This window comes from Chiloscyllium plagiosum, chromosome 31 (assembly GCF_004010195.1).
Source record: "Chiloscyllium plagiosum isolate BGI_BamShark_2017 chromosome 31, ASM401019v2, whole genome shotgun sequence".
In the NCBI taxonomy this organism is placed as follows: Eukaryota; Metazoa; Chordata; class Chondrichthyes; order Orectolobiformes; family Hemiscylliidae; genus Chiloscyllium; species Chiloscyllium plagiosum.
In genome coordinates this window covers 21,733,899-21,753,765 of record NC_057740.1, presented here as the reverse complement: position 1 = coordinate 21,753,765, position 19,867 = coordinate 21,733,899, and the positions used below count along the sequence as shown (strand labels likewise).

The 19,867-nt window shown below is 41.9% G+C and overlaps 1 long non-coding RNA gene across 2 annotated transcripts; it reads right to left on the bottom strand.

Annotated features, from left to right (window-relative positions):
• Window positions 1-7,861: 7,861 nt before the first annotated feature.
• LOC122565095 lies at window positions 7,862-13,075 on the bottom strand. 2 transcript variants are annotated; one of them, XR_006316080.1, is made up of 3 exons: window positions 12,930-13,074; window positions 12,695-12,833; window positions 7,862-8,205 (listed from the first exon to the last, which is right to left on the bottom strand). It is a non-coding gene; the product is annotated as an uncharacterized LOC122565095 (long non-coding RNA). The 2 variants fall into 2 exon arrangements; XR_006316079.1 differs by lacking the exon at window positions 7,862-8,205 and adding an exon at window positions 10,743-11,723 and having other exon boundaries at window positions 12,930-13,075.
• Window positions 13,076-19,867: the final 6,792 nt, after the last annotated feature.

Sequence of the window (19,867 nt, the reverse complement as noted above, 5' to 3'; positions counted from 1 at the left end):
GGCGGAGTCGAAGGAGTTGGGAGAATGGGATGGCGTTTTTACAGGGGACAGGATGGGAGGAGGTGTAGTGCAGGTAGCTGTGGGAGTCGGTCGGTTTGTAGTAGATGTCCGTGTTGATTCGGTCGCCTGAGATGGAAATAGAAAGGTCGAGGAAGGGGAGGGAGGAATGTGAGACTGTCCAGGTGAATTTGAGGTCGGGTTGGAAGGTGTTGGTGAAGTGGATGAACTGTTCCACCTCCTCGTGGGAGCACGAGGCGGCGCCGATACAGTCATCGATGTAGCGGAGGAAAAGGTGGGGGGTGGGGCCAGTGTAGTTGCGGAAGATGGACTGTTCCACATATCCTACGAAGAGGCAGGCATAGCTGGGGCCCATTGCGGGTGCCATGGCTACTCCTTTCGTTTGGAGGAAGTGGGAGGATTGGAAAGAGAAGTTGTTCAGGGTGAGGACCAGTTCAGTCAGTCCTTATAACATCCTTATAAATCCTTTCTGAACCCTTTCAAGTTTCACAACATCCTTCCATTAGGAAGGAGACCAGAATTGCACACAATTCCAAAAGTGGTCTAACCAATGTCCTGTACAGCCACAACATGACCTCCCAACTTCTATATTCAATACTCTGACCAGTAAAGGAACGGGTAGGACATGTTTTGGATTTCTCGGGTGAGTACTTGGTTCTTCTTATTTTCTGGTGGGTTTTTGCAAGCCGGTTTTCACCTCAGGATGTGCCTGAGGCCTTGTAGTGTCAGTCGGCTCAATAGATTTGGAGGTTGTCAGTGCTCAGTTCTGCTGGTTGTGGTCAGTCACCGTTGCTTCACCTGGTAAGAACAGGCCTGTGTCGTTAAGGTTTTGGAATAACCATCAGGATCCCTCTTCCGGAGATGGCTGTGGGATTGCTCTCATGGACAATCACACTGGGATCCCCGTTCTGGAGGATGGCTGTGGGGATTGCACTCAGGGCATTAGCTATCTGGGATCCTTCTCCTGGTGGTAGCTGTGGGGATAGCTGTCTCAGGTCAGAACAGAGCCTGCAATTAGACTAATTGCACCAAATCTGCAATTACCATTGTGTTACTGTTATTCCTTTTTGAGATCAGTGTGAATGTAGTTTGATTAAATGGAATGTCCGGTATCTCTGTGCAGGAATATTGATTGAAGTTGAATATCTGGTATCTGTCCAAGCCCCATTCAGTCTGGATTAGGGTAGCATTAAGCCTGGTTGATTATTCCTTTAGAGTTGAGGAGTGAGTTGGATTTTCAGGTTGAACAGTGGTTCTTGACAGCTATCCCCGTGACTGTGTATTGTTCCCATTGCATAGCCCAACTGCCCTTTTTACTTTTAAAAGTTAATTACAAAGTCCAGGATTTTGGTCCAGTATTTCAAAATAGAGAGAGTTTTGCTCAATCCTACAAATTGCATGATTATTTAAGTGCTGTAATTTCTTTTCTCTGGGTGGAACCTGAGCAGAATTTGTGGCAGAACTCAGCGAGTGGGGGGCTTTTGCCCAAGGCATCGATTTTACTGTTCCTCGGATGCTGCCTGAACTGCTGTGCTCTTCCAGCACCAATAATCCAGCATCTAGTAAAGCCAATCTCCACAGGAGCCTCTCACTCCACCTTTTATGTTTTTCAGGAGGAGCTCCTTTCTTGCTAGGCAGTGTCGAGTTGTGAATTAAAAAGGGATTAGACTTTGCTAATCGCATTGTTGACTGCCCAACTCATCTCGTTAATAATCAGCTTTTTATCATATTTAACTCACAAGCAAGAGAGATGTTGAGAAAACTCGACATAGAAACTGGAACGGGGGCAACTGGCAAATTCCGGTTGCCGCTTGTTCCGAAGGTCCTGAATGTTGAACACTGGACACATTCCACGGGCAGCAGCCACAGTTATACCATGTCCATTGGCATTGCAATCCACTTATAGGATGTTTCTTCATTTCAATGCCACAGGGAGCAGTATAAACTCTTGTTGTAATGCTGCAGCAAGGGTGCTGTGCACTCATGGACATGCACCCAGCTCATGAACTGGACCAGACTGCATCTCTGAGCTTACTGACATGACACACGCTTAGTCCGAGCCTACTTAGCTAGAGCTACGAGGTTTATATTAGTTCTATCTTGACTTTGTTAACATAAACAGTGACAAGGTGAATGCCACACAGTTCTCCACTTGTTTTGAACCTTTCTGCCCCGTGGGCTGTTTTCCTCCTGGAATGAGTGAGAGCCAGCTATTAAAGGAGATGAAAGTGGGTGGCACAGCTGTTACTTTTGGTTTAGGTGGGAAGGTGTCCTGAGTGACTGATTAGGTGGTGCTGAGAGCTTATGTTAGTGGTGTCAGTGATTGGGTTGGGTGATACCAAGTGAGGGAAGATGTGGCAGGGATTTGTGAGAGTGGTAAAGCATGAGTCTTAGTGAGAGGTGTCCTCAGTAGCAGGGATGGTTTGAGGTTAGAGATAAGATATTGGTACTTAGGCTGGCAGAATGGAAATGGTTATTAATGTTCTTTCTACATTGCTATCTCACTAGGCCTCAGGGCAGAAATCCCTCCAAAAAAACTCAATGCAACTTGGTCTGAGCCAAACAAATGTAAGATTCAGCCCATAGTAAATCTCTCTTATACCCTCTTCAAAAACATTCTTGTGCTCCCTAAAATGTGCTATCCAAACATAGACACAATGTTCCAGCAGGGTCCAAAAGCATGTTTTATTCGAGTTTGCACAACATTGGGGATTTGTAGTCTTCCTGTCTCAAATTACACAGACTAGAATCTCAAATTACACAGACTAGAATCTCAAATACTTTGTTAGTTGATGCATGCTGCTATTGCCTCAATTGAAGGAGCTTAAATTACGATAACAAATCAAATATCTGTTGCTTTATCAATTTTGTTTGGGAATTCAATAACAATGCTCTTATCTACCCCTCTCCAGTACCTCAACAAGAAAGCTCAATCAAGTGAGTGAAAACCTATTTTACCTTAACAAATCCACACTGACCTTCCTTTATTGTCCAAGTGGTTATAAACTTCTTTCAGAAAAAAATGCATTTAACATTTCAAAGACACAAAAGAATTTCTTGTACATTTAACCTGATGGGTCTAAGTAATGACATGGCTCCAGTAAACTCTTTGGCCCACATAGCTTCCCATAACCATAGAGTATTCGGTGTATTTATTAACTCTTCCACAAGTACAGTCAATGAATTTTAGGTTAAAGCTTTGTTTAAAGGAGAAAATGTCACCATTTGAAGAAGGTAGGAGTCTGTACTGGTCATGTCATTTCAGTTTCTGAAAATCCAGTTACTCACTAGTGTTTCTGACAGGTTGCTTCTGAGAATGTATCTGTGTTGTTGTCCTTGTAAACTGCCTGGAACAATGGGAATACATTTTCTTTCCCCGTTAAAACATTTTAAGGAGCTTTTGGAGTTCTTTCAACGAATATGGTTTTCTTGCAATGTTTACTTCCTGCAGTTTATGGTTGTACACGGTAGAATCATAGAACCCCTAAAGTGTGGAAACAAGCCATTTGGCCCAAGTCCACACTGACCCTCTGAAGAGAAACCCACCCAGACCCATTCCCCTACCCTATTACTCAACATTTACCCCTGACTAATGTAATTAACCTACACATCATGAACACTATGGGCAATTTAACACGGCCAATTCACCTGACCTGTACATCTTTGTACTGTGGGAGGAAACCCACACAGACACAGGGAGAACGTGCAAACTCCCCACAGACAGTCACCCGAGGCTGGAATCGAACCTGGTCCCAGTGCTGTGAGGCAGCAGTGCTAACCACTGAGCAACCATACCGCCCCAAACAAACACGCACATTGCCAGTATAGGAACTGAACTCAAGACCTTGGCATTATTAGCACCACGCTCTAGCCATCTGACCGACAACTGGGAGACCATCATGTTGCATGGTTAACATCAACTCCCCTTGTTTGCTTTCCAGGTTAGTATGACCAAGGAAGGAGGGGTGAATTGGCTCCCCTCTTTTCTACTTGCCCAGTTAGTTGCAAAAAGACTCAGGGCAGAATCTTACATTCTTTTGGCTGAATCTGAGATATGTTGGATTTGGTGGAGTGCACTTTGCCATGAAGCTGGACAGGTTTCCTTGTTATATATTTTCAAACTCATCATTTTAATTGCTGCTGCAAATTCAATGGCAAACTTCATGTTATATCTCCATCCCATTTTGCCATGCATCGTTTGAGAGGAGACTGAGGAGTGACCTTATACAGGTACATAAATTCATGAGAGGCATAGATAAGATCAATAGCGATAGCTTTTCCCCATGGTAGGGAAGTCTAAAACTAGAGGACATTGGTTTCAGGTGAGAGGGGAGAGATACAAAAGGGTCCAGGTGGGAATTTTTTCAAATAGAGGGTAGTGAGTATCTGGAACCGGCTGCCAGAGGTAGTGGTGGAAGCAAGTACAATTTCATCATTTAAGAAACGTTTAGGAAGATGCATGGATGGGTTATATATGGAGGGATATGGACTGAACGCAGGCAAATGGGAGTAGTTCAAATTGTGAAACTTGGGTAGCATGGGACAGTTAGGCCGAAGGGTCTGTTTCCATGCTGTAGACCCCTATGACTGAATGATTCTATAAGAATTTGCCACTCACTGGACATCCATCATATGACCGGCGTGCCTTGTGTCCGCACCATGTTCAAGAACCCAGAGCGCACCTGGAGGAGCAATGAAATTCTTTTTTCGACCCTAGTCCTACTTGAGAGGCAAAGAGAGCACTTTCTCCATCTGGTTCAAGTTTTCTAGTTAAAAATCCATTTCCTCTGCTCTGCCAAAAACATAGTTCTTTGAAAACCAACCTTACTTTGTGTATTCAGTCTGCAGAAGTTCTTTTCCTCCTCAGTTTTGCTAACTGTAGGTGAGATTTTATCTCCACCTAATGAAAATTCCCATAAAGGTATAAATCAAGGTAAGAGACAAGACATCTTCATGCCTGACTGGTTGAACAGTTTCATTTTGAAAACGTTAACACCGGTTCTGATGTTTTGGATTATTCCATGTTAGTTTTACAAAGCTTGGCTAAACTGTATGTTTGGGTGATTGCATTGGTCACGTAAGTAACTGTCCCTTTTAAAAACCATGTCAAACTATTAAAATCTTTGGTTTAAAATTGGATGATGAAATTTGAAAATGAATAGTCCTTATTTTAACACCTCATGACAAGATGGACACAGAATTATTACATGTAAAATGAGGCCCTTTGGCCTGTTGTATCTGCACTGGTCTCTCAGCATTTTAATTGAGAGTCAATTTCCTGCCTTTTCCCTATAACCCTGTAAATCTGCACATTGTTTCGATTTAAATAATCAACAATCAAACTCCACTGGAATACTTCAGTTGAATCTGCTTCCACCACATTTCCAGGCAATGCATTCCATATCCTCACTAATTGCTGTGTGATAAAGCATTTTCTCACTTTACGTTTACTTCTTTTGCAAAACTCTTTAAAACTGTTATGCTCTCTGGTTCTCAATCTGCTTGTGAATAGGAACTTTCTTCATATCAACTCTGTCCAGACCTTTTAAGATATGGAGATGCTGGGGTGCACAAGGTCGGAAGTCACACAACGCCAGGTTGTAGTCCAACTTCCAACTGAAGCCACTTCACCTGACGAAGGAGCAGCGCTCCAAAAACTCGTGATTTCAAATAAACCTGTTGGACCATAACCTGGTATGCATGTGATTTCTGACCCAGACCTTTCAAAGTTTTGAAGATTTTTATCAAATCTCCTCTTTGCCCTCTCCTCTCCAGCGAAAACAATCCCAACTCCTCCACCCTTCCCTCACAACTTAAATGTCTACCCTTAGAAAGATTCTTAAGAAAGTCTTCTGCCCTCTCACCAATGCTTTTACATTCTTCCTATGGTGTGATGCCCAGAAGTGGACACAACACTCCAGCTGAAGCCTAACCAGTTTCTTACATAAGTTTATCGTAATCTTGCTTTTGGTGGCCTTGCATGCACCTTAGTTGTTTCCTGCTGTTGCCTGTATGACCACTAATTGGATGAGACAACTCCCTTCACCAAGGAACAACTTGTAGTGCTTCGTTTGGATCCTTTGTTTTCTCTCCGAAAGAAAATAAATAAGGGTTTTCTTGTCAGTGTGGAGGAGGTGTAGTGTAGACTTGTGATTTATCATAAGCCCCTAAGAAAATGATCTGAGGTTCTGAAATTCCACTGCGATATTACTGTTCCACCCCTTTTTCTACATTATTATGTGTAAGAATGTGATGTTGAATCTCTGCCAATAAATAAGCATGATATGGAAGTGCCGGTGTTGGATTGGGTTGAACAAGGTCAAAATCACATGACAACAGGTTATAGTCCAACGGGTTTATTTGAAAACACTAGCTTTCTGAGTGCTGCTTCTTCATCAGGTGCTAGGCAACAGTAGAAGCAGATAAGTTGTTTTCCCTTGTTGGGGGTCTACAGTCAGTGAGCACTGATTAGTAGTAAGGGGGAATGCCATTTAGGACTGAGATAAAGAGAAATATTTTTACTCAGAGTGGTGAGTCTTTGTAATTCTCTACCTCTGAGGCTCTGGAAACTCAATGTTTAAGAATATTGAAAGTAGGGTTGATAAATTTCTAATTATCAACAACATAAAAAGTTATGGGGATAATGTGAATAAAAGGCAGCACAGTGTTTGATCAGACATGATCAAATGATGGAGCAGACTGGACAGGCTGAATGGCCTACTCCTGTTCCTATAGTCCTATACCCACTGCCCAGGATAGCTCCCTACACTATGAGAGGTATGTATGTTACAGTAGTCTAGGTGCTATGATACTTGATCCAAAAGCATTGATTAGTGATTTGGGGAACATGAGGTCAATTATGTGGCAATTTCAATTTTTTAAATTCAGTTTACAAAATAAAACAACTACTAAAATTTTACAAGGTTCTTAATTTTTTTTAAGGCATCTTTACTTGGTTTAGCCTGTCTGTGACTGCAACCCTACTGGGAACTGAGTTCAAGGAACTAGTCTGAATTGGCCTAGTGAACCATGTAGTATATATCAAATGTCTTCACCACATTCCAGGGCATCTAGAGATGGGCAAAAAATGTTGTTTATTTCATTGACACTCACATTTCATGATTAAATTTTTGAAAACAACATATCAATCTCACTTGATCACCTGAGTCTATCACCCAGATTGATGGCAACAAGTCCTTGATTCTGAATTACCTGATCTTCCAATTTTGTTCAGGTTGACAGTTTCACAGTGTTGACATTTTTCATCATAAACTGCCTTTCTGGAGTTTGCAATGGATCTAGGTTTTGTTGTTCTTCCAATTAGCCACATTTACAAAAGATTCATCTTTCTTATGCTGCACTGGAAATACATATTCATAATGTGTCAGAGGTGGAGACTACAATTTGCATTCGATGGGAATTTCTTTCAGAGCTTCTACACCTGAGGAGGCAGTGGACTGCTCATGTTTATAGCACACAGAAAGATTGAAATCATTTGGCAATAGAGTTGTTAACACTGTGTTGAAGAGTGTGGTGCTGGAAAAGCACAGCTGGTCAGGCAGCAACCGAGGAGCAGGAGAATCAACGTTTCAAGCATAAGCCCTTCATCTTTTGACTCTGATCTCCAGCACCTGCAGTCTTCTCTTTCTCCCTGTTATCACTGTGTGTCTGAGCTGATCATTCTGTTTGAAAAGAAGAATCAGGAAGCTACCTAGCAGCATTTCTAGGATCTTGAATAATTTTCCTCAACTAATGGTTCTCTTCTTGCTAGTGAAGGTCTCCACCCATGCTGTAAAAATGCCACACACATTATGTAAGACCATACAAACTTTTATTGTTTATATATTTGTTCTACATGGGTTTAACAATATAGCTGGGCTTGGCAATGACTGCCTGCTCTCCAATGACAGATACGTTTCTGATCTCTCTAGGAGTCAAAGGAATTGGGGACTAGGCAGAACGATGGAACTGAGGCAGTCATGATGGTGTTGCATGGCAGAGCAGGTTTAAGAGGCTGTTTGGTCTATGATTGCTACTTCTTAAAAAGTAAATGTTGCTGGTCCTTATATAGCTCATGCTTGGTAATTACATGTCTCTTTAACCTGGAAGATTTGGACATCAGATATGCATGATTTATTACACACACAAACAGAAATTGCTGGAGAAATTCAGCAGGTCTGGCAGCATCTGTGGAGAGAAAACAGAGTTACATTTCAAGTTCAGGGTACTATATAGTTCTATGCAACATACATAAAGGGAGAATTTATTAGAAATCTTAGGATTATTAATTTCTGCACCTAAAGTATTGAATAAACATATAACAATTAGGGATGGGCAAAATGACTAGCTTTGCCCATATCACAAGAATTAAACCATATTTAAAATACCCTAGGTCTTCTTGAATGGTCAACAAAGCATGATAATGAAACATCACATGGGTGAATATATCGAGTCTGCACTGATGGGCTGAATGAGCATCCCCACCCAGATCCACCTCTATCTCTGCAACCCCATTTCCCAGGGCCAACCCACCCAGCCTGCACATGCCTGGACACTATGAGCAATTTAGCATGGCCAACCCATCAATCCTGCACAACTTTGTGACTGTGGGAGGAAACCCACACAGACATGGGGAGAACGTGCAAACTCCACACAGACAGATGCCCGAGGCTGGAATCAAAGCTGGGTCGCTAGGACTCTGAGGCAGCAATTCTAACCACTGAACATCTGTGTCAGTCTAGTCCCATTTGCCTGGATGTGTCCCATAATCCCTGTAAACCCTTCCTATTCATATACCATACAATGCCTTTTAAATGTTATAATTGTACGTAGTAGCCTCCATCACTTCCTCTGGCAGCTCGTTCCATAAACACATCACTCTCTGCGTCAAAAAGTTGCACCTCAGGTTTTTTTTAACGTCTTTCCCCTCTCACTTTAAGCCTATGTCCTTTAGTTTTGGACTCCTCTACCTTCGGAAAAAGACCTTGGCTATTCATCCTATCCATGCCCCTGATGATCTTATAAGATCACCTCTCAGCCTCTGACACTCCAGGGAAAAAAGCCCCAGCCTATTCAGACTCTCCCATCTTGGCAACAGCTTCTCTACATCCTTTCAAGTTTAACAATATAGGCTGGGACTTCTTTCACTGGAGCGTAGGAGGTTCAGCTGTGACCTGAGAGATTTATAAAATAGTGAAGTGTATAGGTAAGATGAATGCAGGTATCTTTTCCCTAGGATGGGAGACTTCAAGGCTAGGGGGCATGTTTTTAAAGTGAGAAGAGAAAGATTTGAAAAAGACATGCAAAAGGTTTAAAGAAGACATGAGGGGTAATTTTTTTTTACATAGAGTGGCTCATGTGTGAAATAAACTTCCAGAGGAAGTGGTGGATGCGGGTACAGTTACAACATTTAAAAGACATTTAGTTAAGTTTTTACAGAGGTTAGCGTGGGAGGAGGTGTAGTCTAGGTAGCTGTGGGAGTCAGTGGGCTTGTAGTAGATGTTTGTGGTTAGTCGGTCACCAGAGATGGTGATGGAGAGGTCCAGGAAGGGAAGGGAGGTGTCTGAGATGGTCCAGGTGAATTTGAGGTTGGATGGCCCCTTCCTGGATCCATCTCAGACACCTCCCTCCCCTTCCTGGACCTCTCCATCACCGTCTCTGGCAACTGACTAACTACAGACATCTACAAGCCCACCAACTCACACAGCTACCTAGACTACATCTCCTCCCACCCTACCTCCTGTAAAAATGCCATCCCTTATTACCAATTCCTCTGCCTCTGCTGCATCTATTCCCAGGATGACCAATTCCACCTCAGAAAGTGCCAGATGGCCTCCATCTTCCATGATTGCAACTTCCCTTCCCACGTGGTTGATGATGCCCTCCAGCACATTTCCTCCACTTCATGCACCACTGCCCTTGAACCCTACCCTTCCCAATGCAACAAGGACAGAAACCCCTGGTCCTCACCTTCAACCCCACCAACTTTTGCATACATCGCATCATCCCACGCCACTTCCACCATCTCCAAATGGACCCCACCACAGAGATATATTTCTCTCCCTAGCGCTATCAACTTTCCAGAAAGACCATTCCCTCCCTGACTCCCTCGTCAGGTCCTCTGTAAAAACTTAACACCTTCCACCAACCCACACCCCACGTCTGGCACCTTTCCATGCCACTGCAATACCTGGGCCCACACCACTCCCCTCACCTCCATCCAAGGCTCCAAGGGATCCTTCCACATCCATCAGAAATTTACTTGTACCTCTACCAATGTCAACTACTGCATCTGTTGCACCTGGTGAGACAGGACACCTTCTTGTGGATCATTTCAGAGAACATCTCTGTGACAACCGGACCCACCAACCCCATCGCCCTGTGTCTAAACACTTCAACTCCCCCTCCCACTCGTCAAAGACATGCAGGTCCTGGGCGTCCTCCACCACCAAACCCTTACCACCCGACCCCTGGAGGAAGAATGCCTCATATTCTGCCTTGGGACCCTGCAACCACATGGGATAAATGTGGATTTCAACAGTTTCCTCATTTCTCCTTCTCCCCACATTATCCCAGTCCCAATCCTCCAACTCGGCACCGCCTTCCGGATCTGTTCATCACTTCCCCCTCTGACCTGTCACTTCCCCCTCACCTTCATCTACTGATCGCTTTCCTAGCTACCTTCTCCCAACCTCACCCCCATCCCATTTATCTCTCAGCCCTGATCCACAAGCCTCTTCTGCTCCACAGATGCTGCCTGACGTCTTGTTCTTTTCCAGCAACACACTCTCGACTATGCCATGGACTTGACAGTATTATAATCTATTGAAATGTATTATCCCATTCTCACAAGTCTCAAGAAATATTGCAGACCACAGGACATCCTGGACCTGCCATTGAGCACTCTTCATCCTAAATATACCTTCACTGCATTTATGTTCAAGGATTGCTATATGTGGGAAAGTGTGTATTCTATAAGAAACCATTCCCCCATGAGGGTATGCAAATCTCCTACACTACTAACATATAACATATATACCTTCATATGCCCTTATTTGTTCGATAGATAAGATAGGTAAGTTCTTGATTACCAAGGGGATCAAAGGTTATGGGGAGAAAGTGGGAAAATGGGGTGAAAAGCCTATTGGCCACGGTTGAGTAGCAGAGCAGATTCGATGGGCTGAATAACCTCATTTCTGCTCCCATGTCTTATGGTCTTATGGATTATTTGTGTATGTTTGTGCAATAAATCTGAGTAGGTAATTGAAAATAAACTAGCTATTGAAATTTGGTGTGCTTTCCCTGATAATAAATGTTAAATGCTGAAAACTCAACCAAATCCATACGGTTTATTCAGCTACTTGTCTACAGCAGCATCATTTGGAATAATGCAAAGTAGTTATTGAAGCAAAGAATGTTCTCCATTTTTTACAGAATTCTTGTACATCCTAACCTGTTCCAATAACTTTAATTATGAAAATAACTGAATAACTTTGCAAAAAATCTAATCTTATTTATTGCCAGTCACTTCTACTTAGTAATCTCCATTTTTCTGTGATTAATGCTTATAAGTATGACAATGATTAATGAGTAATGAACAATGGTTAATCTTGATTAACTTCTTCAGTAATAGACTTAAAAAGTCATGGAAGATTTTCTGCTGATCTTCTTTGTTCAAGAGCAACATGTGTGACCACATCTCTCATCTAGGAAATAAACAGGATGAAGTATGTAACCGAAGGAGATTTACATTATTGTTCTAAAGTTTTAAAATATTCATTCAGTTAGCAGAAATCAATACAGGTAATAAAAGTAGCTAGTGGTTTCCCTCACTGAGCAGTGCCTTGTATTAAAATGTGAAGATTTTATTTCGAGAAACTCTTCCATAGTATGAAATGGAATTAATCTCCCCTCACTCTCTTTGCTATTTGCAAATGTTATGTAAGAAATAAATTATGAATCTGACATCTCGTCTGCAAAGTATGAAATGTTTGTTGTCGCATTGAATCTGTATTGAATTGAGGGTCTCCGTTAAAGATGACGGACTGCAAGATGAAAGGTTTACTGACGCTATTCAGCTACTGTCAAGGCCACAGTTAAGAACTGTGGCAAATTTTATTTTGTATTTTATATCCACTTTTACAATGCTGGATATTAACGAAGTGCGATTCGCAGTATCATTTTCTATTTCCATTAATCATTCTTCTTATTTCAGTATAAGCAGAAAACCAATGGTTGTTGAATTCCCAAGAGTATCTTGCCTGATCAGTCAGTTTTCACTTGTGACACTGAATATAAGTGTGGATCGGACACTAAATCTAATCAGTCTGAATGCAAAACACACACACACACACACGCAGATACACACAATCCTCCCCGCAAATACACACACAATGTACCCAACCCACACAAGCACCCAACGGATATACAGCACACATGTAGGCAAAGTGCACATACACACTGCAGAAACATATGGCACACATGAACTCCATATACACTGACTCAATATGTATACATAATCAGCATACACATGTAAACACACACGGAAAAGGTCATTCTGAAGTATTAATCCTGTTTCCCTGTCCAGACATGCCGCCTGAACCATTGAGTATTTTCAACACTTTCTGTTTTCATTTTAGATTTTTAGCATTCACAACATTTTTCTTATTTTCCTTACCTTGGCTGGAATATTAAACGACATTAACATGGAAGCCAAACAATTAACAAAGGGAAAGAATCACTCGAGGGAAAGTTATGAGGTGGCTCTCAATGTTGCACGGCAGTCGGATACAGAAGAAAGATAACGTGTTTTCTTTCTAAAAAAAGAGGGCAAAAAATAGATTATATCTCATTAAATTTGGATTAAAATCTTAAAATATGAACAACACATTTCAAAATCTCCCCTTCAATACCTAAGTCATAATAGGAAAAGGAGCTGCTATACGGTGATATGTAATTGCGATTTCAGGGTGTGTTCCTAAGTGAATGCTCTGCTTACGCAAATGACCGTATGTTAGTGGGACTCACTAGTCAAATCAGTCATGAAAATTCTATAATAAAGATTTGTGATGTTAATATTGAAGTTTTACTTCTGGTTTTCAATTCCTCTTTTTTGCTTTCTGATTTTTTTCTATTCTCACGTCCCCTTTTCCTGAAAGCGCCCACATCTTCCTTGGTGCAGATCCAGCTTGGGGGCACTCTGATCAACAATTCATTCTTTACTCTAAGTCACTGACTTTGGCTGATATTTGACTGTGACGGCATCATATCCAAGCCCAGTTCTGTTCTCACTCAATATCCACAATCAATCAGATTTTGACTTTTGCCATGAAGGGCACTGTAATAACTCAGAAGCCCAACTGAAAAGGAACAACAATTATTGTTGAACATCAACATAGTGTCTACATATGGGTGGAACTATCTGTCCTAGGCTGGGTTAGCCTTATTTTGTTTTTCTATACCTTGAAGTGCTGTCACACATAACTGAGCAACTTCCCCAAAATAAAATCACAGAGACTCCTTTTTTTAAAAAAATTATTAATGGCCATCAATAAAACACATCTATAGCCAATTAAATATTCCCATGCAAGGAGGGGGACTGGGTCTGCTTTATATAGGGCTCACGTGATGAGTTCAGGTTAGCAGAGTTCAGGTTAGCAGGCCATTGCCTGTTACCAAGGGGACTCATACTCAATGAGCTCCATGAGGAGATTAATTAGTGATTCCGTGTGGGTCTTGTAGGGGTTAACACGTTCCTTCCTCTCAGAGTCAAAGGTTATCCCCCAGTCCTATGATGATGGGCCTGTAGCATCACTTTGCCCATGGCTCCATTCCTGTTGCTTTGCGGGTCTGGTCAGAGGTGAACATCTCCTTTGTGAAGACCATCCAAGAGCGACTACAGGAGGCTCATCCTTGGTAGTGACCTCTGACAGAGCTTCTGCTGCCTCTGAGTTTGAGTCCTCATAGTCCTCAGTGCTGGCTCTTGAGCTTTTAGTGGGCAGAGATTCTTGTCCGCAGGATACCGAAGATGGCATGTGTGTTTGAACAATCTGTGGAGGGTTCTCTCTGACAGAGATGGTCGATGTGCTATTTTGCAGTCTTCTCCCCAGTTTTAACCAAGTATCATGCAGGTCTACTTTGTTTAAGGATAACTCCCAGAATCCATGGAAAGCCATCACTGCAGTTTGTTACATGGACCATAACTCCAGTTGAAGATATCTGTCTGGCCTTTGCCCATCTTGAGCCTTTCCTTGGCTTCTTGTTTGAATTGAACCTTGTCGCCTGAGTTTAGGAAAGTCAGGCTAAGACTAGTCCAAAGGCCTTGGCCCATCAATAGTTTCACTGGGGCTACTCCTGTTGTTATATGTGGCTTTGTCCTATAGTTGCAAAGGCAATGCGCAAGCTTCATTTCCAAAGACCCTGCAGTTTACTTTCTCATGTTACATTTGAATAGTTAGACTGCCCACTCAGCCAGACCTATTAAGGACGGGTGGTAGGGTAGTGTGTGGATGTGCCTTACCCTGTTTGTTTTCATAAAGATCTGAAACTCCCAGCTGGTAAATGGAGTCCCATTGTCTGTTACAAGGACCTCAGGTAGACAAAAAGATTGACAGAGTTTCTCCATGTTGTTGTCATAGGTTGTGGGGGCCATTCGGTACGCATCAATCCATTTTGAATAACCGTTGATAAGGATAAAGAATGTACCTCCAAACAAATAGCTCTGGGAAATCTGCATGTACTCACATCCAGGGTCTCCCTGGTCATTGCCATGGATGCAGTGAGGCTTCTGGTGGAGCCTGCTGCTTTTCCTGGCAAGGTTTGCACCACTTAACCAGGTTTTTGATACCTGGCTCTATGCTGGGCATCAGATCCCCTTAAGAGCATTTTTGTTTTAATAATTCCTGGTTGGCCATTGTGTAACTCTTGAAGTATAGATCGATAGCTTGGATGTGAGACAACCACCTGGGCTCCCCATAAGATTCTGCATTTAACTCCTGATACTTTAAGATATAGCATTTCAACTCTTTCATTGGTTGTCCTTGTGGTCCACCATTAAGGATGTCATAACGTAGTTTCATCAATGTAAGGTCCTTTTGGATCCAAGGCTAAATTTGCTAGGCAGATACTAGTGGAGTGTCCATGATGTTCAAAGTCATGATGACTTCACTCATCTTTGGAGGTGAAGGTAGGCTGGTGTATAGCGGCAACCAACTCAAGGCATCAACGTTGACTATATGTCTCCCTGGATGATGTTCCAATGCTCAGCATTAGATCTAAGCTGCTACGATGAGAAGAATTCTCTTGTCTTCCTTGAAAAGCTCCAACAGAGATTTGTGATCAGTTACTATGGTAAAATGTTGAAACTTTATTGCTGGAACAGCACAGCAGGTCAGGCAGCATCCAGGGAACAGGAGATTCGACGTTTCGGGCACAGGCCCTTCTTCAGGCCTGATTCCTGAAGAAGGGCCTGTGCCCGAAACGTCGAATCTCCTGTTCCCTGGATGCTGCCTGACCTGCTGTGCTGTTCCAGCAATAAAGTTTCAACTTTGATCTCCAGCATCTGCAGACCTCACTTTCTCCTACTATGGTAAAATGCCAACTGTAGATACACTGGTAGAATGTCTTCACTGCAAGTATCATGAACAAACCTTCTTTTTCGGTTTGGGCATACTTCCATTCAGTCTCTGCAGAGGTTCATAATGTGTACGCAATTGGATGTTCTGTCCCAGTGCTCCAACAGTGTGACAATACTGTCCCTATCCCATAGCGGACCACATCACAGGTTTTAATGAGTGGTTTTAGGGGTGATAATGAGGTAATATATTTGTCGACAGTAGTTATTATTTGATATTTACAAAGGCTTTCTCTTGTGGCATTTGCTACAAGCATTTCTGAATGATTTTAGCAGGGCATGGTGGGGTGCCAGCAGGGTCACCAGGCTGGTTATGAATTTCCCAAGGTAATTTCTGAGACCCAGAAAAAACTCCAATTCCCTAGCATTCCTTGGAATCTGAGCCCTTTTTATGGCCTCCATGTTTTTTTTCAAAAAGATGTAACTCGTCCTGGTCAACCATGAACCTGACATGCATTACCTTATTTACCTGGAATGCACATCTTTTCCCTTTTTTGCTAGATGACAGTTGCACAGAAATGCTGCAAACCTCCTCCAAACTCTCCAAATATTCCTTTGCAGTAGCTCCTGAGAGTAAAACATCATCCAGATAGACACGATGGAGGATGTTCTCCATCAACCTTTGAAAGATGGCATAAGCTAAAGGGTAAGTGAGTGTACTCAAATAGTCCTTTGTGAGTATTTATAGAGATGTACCTCCTGAAAGACACCTCAAGCTCCAGTTTTAGAGGCAGATGTGGCTCATATCTAGTTTAGGAAGTATACCAGCTTTGCATACAAGTCTTCTGTGCATGGCGTAGGGTATCTATCTGAGCAGGAAGATCTGTTGATCAGCAACCTTTAGTCCCCATGCAGATGGACCAAGTTGTTAGGTTTTACAACTGTGACTACTGGCACGACGCACTGCCCATATGTTTCTCCAGTCTTTCCAATTCGGCCTGTACTTTGGCATAAAGGGCATAGGGTACCCGCTGTGCCTTGAAGTATTTAGGTCAGACCTCCACGTAGATATTGGCCTGGCACCTTTTCTCCTCCCAAATCCCTTGGGATACTTCCCAATGACTTCATCTGTATTGCTAGTTTCTATTTTAGAGTTTTCCAGGCAGATTTCCTGTAGCCTGTCCCTTTCCAAAATTAATATTCAGGGACGGTTAGGAATGAGCTCTGATACAAACTTAAAATTTGATGTAGAGCTTTTGCTGTCCATGACATCTGGCCTTCGTCAGATAAGTACAAGGAAGGGATGTACAGTGTATTCATCAGATTCCTTCAGCTAGCTCGTTCTGCAGTGTCTCGTGTTCTCGACAGTAACTGCAAACCTAGTTGCTATAACAGAACACTGCTGGAGTTGTCTATAGGCTGCAGGGAATGGATTACATTTTTCTGCCTGGAATATGGTGAAAGTGCAGATCACATTAAAAGATATGCAATAAGTATAATGAGCTGCATGCCAGATTTTGCAATATTCATTTACTTCTATTTATCTCTGACTGTTCTGCTCAATATTTTAACATGAGTTAAGTGTGACTAGTAATCTAATAATACTTTCTAGAAGCATTGTGTGGGATCATGTTCAAATAATGACTGGAATTGGTGACAGGCAAAAATAGCAATCACAGCACAAGTTCAAGGTAGCAATAGAATCCCAAAATACAGTTCTTACAAGAACCCCTTTTTACACAGTTATTACATATGCTCAAGTTCCATTACTATGATATTACATTTTCTATCTATAGTACACAAAGGTTTGATAGGCTTCTGTCTTAGGAGACAGGAGATGGGTTAAAACGTGCTAAATGCTGACTGCTACTTCGGATGGGATTAAGAGTGTCTGTTCAGTCTGCTTGCATAATTAAGAGGTGTTAGTCCTTTTGTCTTTTAAGTTAGTAAATGTTAGTAAGAATACTAGGCCTATATGTTCTAAATAAGTTAGAAATTGTACTTGTACTTTAAAGGATATTAAACTGATTACTCCAGCTGGGTTGTGAGATTTATTTACTATTTATCAGTATGAGTTTCATTCATTCATAGAATTCTTGCAGTGTGGAAACAGGCCCAACAAGTCCACACTGACCCTCCGAAGAGTATCTCACCCAGACCCATTCCCCTACCCTATTACTTTACATTTCCCCTGACTAATGCACCGAAGCTACACCTCCCCGATCATTATAGGCAATCTGGCATGGCCAATTCATCTAACCTGCACAACTTTGGACTGTGAGAGGAAACCAGAGCAACTGGAGGAAACCCATGCAGACACGGGAGAATGTGCAAACTCCACACAGACAGTCGCCTGAGGCAGGAATCGAACCCGGGTCCCTAGTGCTGTGAGGGAGCAGTGCTAACTGCTGAGCCACCGTGCTGCCTATTCATGCAATTTCATGAAAGCGCTGTTTTGTCAGTTAGTTTCTGAAAGGGATAATGACCCAGTTAAAAGGTATTTAACAGGTACTTACTAATTGGAGCATCTATTCAGGTCCAGGAGATGGTTGGTAAGGGCTGATTAATATTATAATGTTTCATGGAGACTTGATGAGGATGGTATTGTTCTACATGCTACAATTATTTAGAAGTCAGTACTGCTTGTAGCAAGGGCTGATAAAGTGTAAAAATACAGTAATGGATTTGAAACATTGTTTTGATTAAAAGGGGTTGTTTTAAATTTGGGTAGTAAATTATACTATAGAACTGTAATTTTATGAAAGAATCTAATAAATGAAACTGTGTTATACTAAATAAAGGGTTAGTAAAGGGTTATGAATGAATAAACAGGAACCCAGTATTAATGAAAATAGCAAGCTGGTGAGTGAGTTAATAAAGATACCATATAACACAATATCTCATAACACAATATCTCACAATTGGTTACTAATCAGGGATAGGAAATCCAATTGATGTTTTTTTCCACCTTCTTTAGCCCATGTTACACTTAGAGTTATAGAGATGTACAGAAACAGATCCTAAGATTTAATTCATCTGCTGACCAGATTTCCTAAATTAATCTAGTCCCAGGAAATATGTTGTGAAAGTTGAAAGGGTTCAGAAAAGATTTACAAGGATGTTGCCAGGGTTGGAGGATTTGAGCTATAGGGAGAGGCTGAACAGGCTAGGGCTATTTTCCCTGGAGTGATGGAGACTAAGGGGTGACCTTATAGAGGTTTATAAAATCATGAGGGGCATGGATAAGGTGAATAGGCAAGATCTGGAGTCCAAAACTAAACAGCATAGGTTTAAGATGAAAGGGGAAAGATTTAAAAGGGACCTAAGGGGCAACTTTTTCACACAAAGGGTAGTGCATGTACGGATTGAACTGCCAGAGAAAGTGGTGGAGGCTGGTACAATTACAGTATTTAAAAGAAATCTGGATGGATATATGAATAGCAAGGGTTTAGAGGGATATGGGCCAAATGCTGACAAATAAAACTATATTAATTTAGGATATTTGGTCAGCATGGATGATTTGGACCAAATTGTCTGTTTCCATGCTGTGCATTGGTCAATTGTAATGTTCCACATCTGCCCTGCTGAGATTAGCTAATTGACCATGGGTCACTATAGGCACTAGAGGCACAGTCTGTCTGAATGATGTTAAAAATGACACATCACCAGGTTATAGTCCAACTGGTTTATTTGGAAGTATGAGCTTTCAGAACGCTGCTCCTTTATCAGGTAGCTGTGAGAAGGATCATTAAGACACAGAATTTATAGCAAAAGATCACAGTGTCATGCATGCAACTAATACGATATATTGAATAAATTTAGATTGCTGTTAAGTCTTTGATCTTTTAGAATGATTTGCGAATTGCAGGCTTCAGTTCATTAATATGGAACTTCTTTCAAATCACATTCTCGAGATAACTTAAGGTTTTGTTTAAAAAAAGGCGACAGCTCAGCTCAGACAATGCATTAAAGGTGTGAGGTTAGAATTTGTCTGTATTCCAATCTTGAGTCAGACTGGTTCTTTTTCCAAAGTAGGAACTTATAAAAGGATTGATGTCTTGCAGACTGTGTGCTTTTTGAACAAAGTAGAACGTATTTGCAATTACAATTCTGCAAATGCAAATTCAACCCATTGACATTGTGTGTGTGTGCGTGCACGTGAGGTGGAGACAGCAAGAGAGAGAGAGCGAAAGAGAGCATGAGAGTGAGTGTGTGTGTGTACATGTGTGTGTTTGCATGTGTGCTACCCTCAGGGTGGAGGGGGTGTGATTGTATGTG